This window comes from Stegostoma tigrinum, chromosome 41 (assembly GCF_030684315.1).
Source record: "Stegostoma tigrinum isolate sSteTig4 chromosome 41, sSteTig4.hap1, whole genome shotgun sequence".
NCBI lineage: Eukaryota > Metazoa > Chordata > Chondrichthyes > Orectolobiformes > Stegostomatidae > Stegostoma > Stegostoma tigrinum.
Genome location: NC_081394.1, coordinates 666,812 through 670,217, shown reverse-complemented (window position 1 = coordinate 670,217; position 3,406 = coordinate 666,812).

Genomic DNA, 3,406 nt, shown 5'->3' with positions numbered 1-3,406 from the left:
AGTGTGTGTGTGGGGGAAAGGAGAGAGTGTGTGTGTGTGGGAAAGGAGAGAGTGTGTGTGTGTGGGAAAGGAGAGAGTGTGTGTGTGGGAAAGGAGAGAGTGTGTGTGTGTGTGTGGGAAAGGAGAGAGAGAGTGTGTGTGTGTGTGGGAAAGGAGAGAGAGAGTGTGTGTGTGGGAATGGAGAGAGGGAGAGAGTGTGTATGGGAGAGGAGAGAGTGCATGTGTATGTTGGGGGGAAAGGGGGAGTGTGTGTGTGTGTGGGAAAGGAGAGAGTGTTTGTGTGTGGGAGAGGAGATAGTGAGTACGTGGGTGTGTGAGAGGAGAGAGAGAGTACGTGTGTGTCGGGAGGGAGGGGAGAGTGTGTGTGTGTGTGTCGGAAAGGAGAGAGTGTGTGTGGGAAAGGAGAGAGAGTGTCTGTGTGTGTGTGTGGGAAAGGAGAGAGTATGTGTGTGTGTGTGTGGGAAAGGAGAGAGAGTGTGTGTGTGTGTGTGTGGGAAAGGAGAGAGTATGTGTGTGTGTGTGTGAGTGGGAAAGGAGAGAGAGAGTGTGTGTGTGTGTGGGAAAGGAGAGTGTGTGTGTTTGTGTGTGTGGGAAAGGAGAGAGTGTCTGTGTGTGTGTGTGTGTGTGTGTGTGTGTGTGGGAAAGGAGAGAGTGTGTGTGTGTGTGTGTGTGTGGGAAAGGAGAGAGTGTGTGTGTGTGTGTGGGGAAAGGAGAGAGTGTGTGTGTGTGTGAGAGAGAAAGGAGAGAGTGTGTGTGTGTGTGGGAAAGGAGAGAGTGTGTGTGTGTGTGTGTGGGGGGGAAAGGAGAGAGTGTGTGTGCGTGGGAAAGGAGAGAATGTGTGTGTGTGGGAAAGGAGACAATGTGTGTGTGTGTGTGGGAAAGGAGAGAATGTGTTTGTGTGTGAGAAAGGAGAGAGTGTGTGTGTGTGGGAAAGGAGAGAATGTGTGTGTGTGTGTGGGAAAGGAGAGAGTGTGTGTGTGTGTGTGGGAAAGGAGAGAGTGTGTGTGTGTGTGTGGGAAAGGAGAGAGTGTGTGTGTGTGTGGGAAAGGAGAGTGTGTGTGTGTGTGTGTGTGTGGGAAAGGAGAGAGTATGTGTGTTTGTGTGTGTGTGGGAAAGGAGAGAGTGTGTGTGTGTGTGTGTGTGTGTGGGAAAGGAGAGAGAGTGTGTGTGTGTGTGGGAAAGGAGAGAGAGTGTGTGTGTGTGTGTGGGAAAGGAGAGAGTGTGTGGGAATGGAGAGAGTGTGTGTGTGTGTGTGGGAAAGGAGAGAGAGTGTGTGTGTGTGTGGGGAAGGAGAGAGTGTGTGTGTGGGAAAGGAGAGAGTCTGTGTGTGTGTGTGTGTGGGAAAGGAGAGAGAGTGTGTGTGTGTGTGTGTGGGAAAGGAGAGAGTGTGTGTGTGTGGGAAAGGAGAGAGTGTGTGTGTGGGAAAGGAGTGAACGTGTGTGTGTGGGAAAGGAGAGAGTGTGTGTGTGTGTGTGTGTGTGGAAAAGGAGAGAGTATGTGTGTGTGTGTGTGTGTGGGAAAGGAGTGTGTGTGTGTGTGTGGGAAAGGAGAGAGAATGTGTGTGTGTGGGAAAGGAGAGAGTGTGTGTGTGTGTGCGTGGGAAAGGAGAGAGTGTGTGTGTGTGTGTGTGTGTGGGAAAGGAGAGAGTGTGTGTGTGTGTGGGAAAGGAGAGAGTGTGTGTGTTTGTGTGTGTGTGGGAAAGGAGAGAGAGTGTGTGTGTGTGGGAAAGGAGAGAGAGTGTGTGTGTGTGTGTGGGAAAGGAGAGAGAGTGTGTGTGTGTGTGGGAAAGGAGAGAGTGTGTGTGCGTGTGGGAAAGGAGAGAGTGTGTGTGTGTGTGGGAAAGGAGAGAGTGTGTGTGTGTGTGGGGAAGGAGAGAGTGTGTGTGTGGGAAAGGAGAGAGTCTGTGTGTGTGTGTGTGTGGGAAAGGAGAGAGAGTGTGTGTGTGTGTGTGGGAAAGGAGAGAGTGTGTGTGTGTGGGAAAGGAGAGAATGTGTGTGTGTGGGAAAGGAGTGAACGTGTGTGTGTGGGAAAGGAGAGAGTGTGTGTGTGTGTGGGAAAGGAGAGAGTATGTGTGTGTGTGTGTGTGTGTTTGGGAAAGGAGAGTGTGTGTGTGTGTGTGTGTGTGGGAAAGGAGAGAGAATGTGTGTGTGTGTGGGAAAGGAGAGAGTGTGTGTGTGTGTGTGGGAAAGGAGAGAGTGTGTGTGTGTGTGGGAAAGGAGAGAGTGTGTGTGTGTGTGGGAAAGGAGAGAGAGAGCGTGTGTGTGGGAAAGGAGAGAGAGTGTGTGTGTGGGAAAGGAGAGAGGAAGAGAGTGTGTATGGGAGAGGAGAGAGTGCATGTGTATATTGGGGGGAAACGGGGAGAGTGTGTGTGTGTGGGAAAGGAGAGAGTGTGTGTGTGGGAAAGGAGAGAGTGTGTGTGTGGGAAAGGAGAGAGAGTGTGTGTGTGTGGGAAAGGAGAGAGTGTGTGTGTGTGGGAAAGGAGAGAGAGTGTGTGTGTGTGTGTGTGTGTGTGGGCAAGGAGAGAGTGTGTGTGTGTGTCGGGGGGGGGGGAAAGGAGAGAGTGTGTGTGTGTGTGTGTGTGGGAAAGGAGAGAGTGTGTGTGTGTGTGTGTGTGTGTGAGAAAGGAGAGAGTGTGTGTGTGTGCGTGGGAAAGGAGAGAGTGTGTGTGTTTGTGGGAAAGGAGAGAGAGTGTGTGTGTGGGAAAGGAGAGAGAGTGTGTGTGTGGGAAAGGAGAGAGTGTGTGTGTGTGCGTGGGAAAGGAGAGAGTGTGTGTGTTTGTGTGTGTGTGGGAAAGGAGAGAGTGTGTGTGTGTGGGAAAGGAGAGAAAGTGTGTGTGTGTGGGAAAGGAGAGAGAGTGTGTGTGTGGGAAAGGAGAGAGGGAGAGAGTGTGTATGGGAGAGGAGAGAGTGCATGTGTATGTTGGGGGGAAAGGGGGAGAGTGTGTGTGTGTGGAAAAGGGGAGAGTGTTTGTGTGTGGGAGAGGAGAGAGTGAGTACGTGGGTGTGTGACAGGAGAGAGAGAGTACGTGTGTGTGTGTGTCGGGAGGGAGGGGTGAGTGTGTGTGTGTGGGAGGGGAGAGAGTATGTATGTGTGTGTGTGTGTGTGTGTGTGTGTGTGTGTGTGTCAGGAGGGAGGGGAGAGTGCATGTGTATGTCGGGGGGGAGAGTGTGTTTGTGTGTATGTGTGTGAGAGGGGAGAGTGTGTTTGTGTGTGTCGGGAGGGAGGGGTGAGTGCATGTGTGTGTCGGGGGGGTGGAGTGAAGAATGCGCACATGTGTGTGTGTGCGCGCGCGTGGGAGGGGAGCGTGTGTGTGTGTGTGTGTGTGTGAGAGGGGAGAGTGTGTTTGTTTGTATGTGTGTGTGTTGGGAGGGAGGGGAGAGTGTGTGTGTGGGGGTGTGTGGAGGGG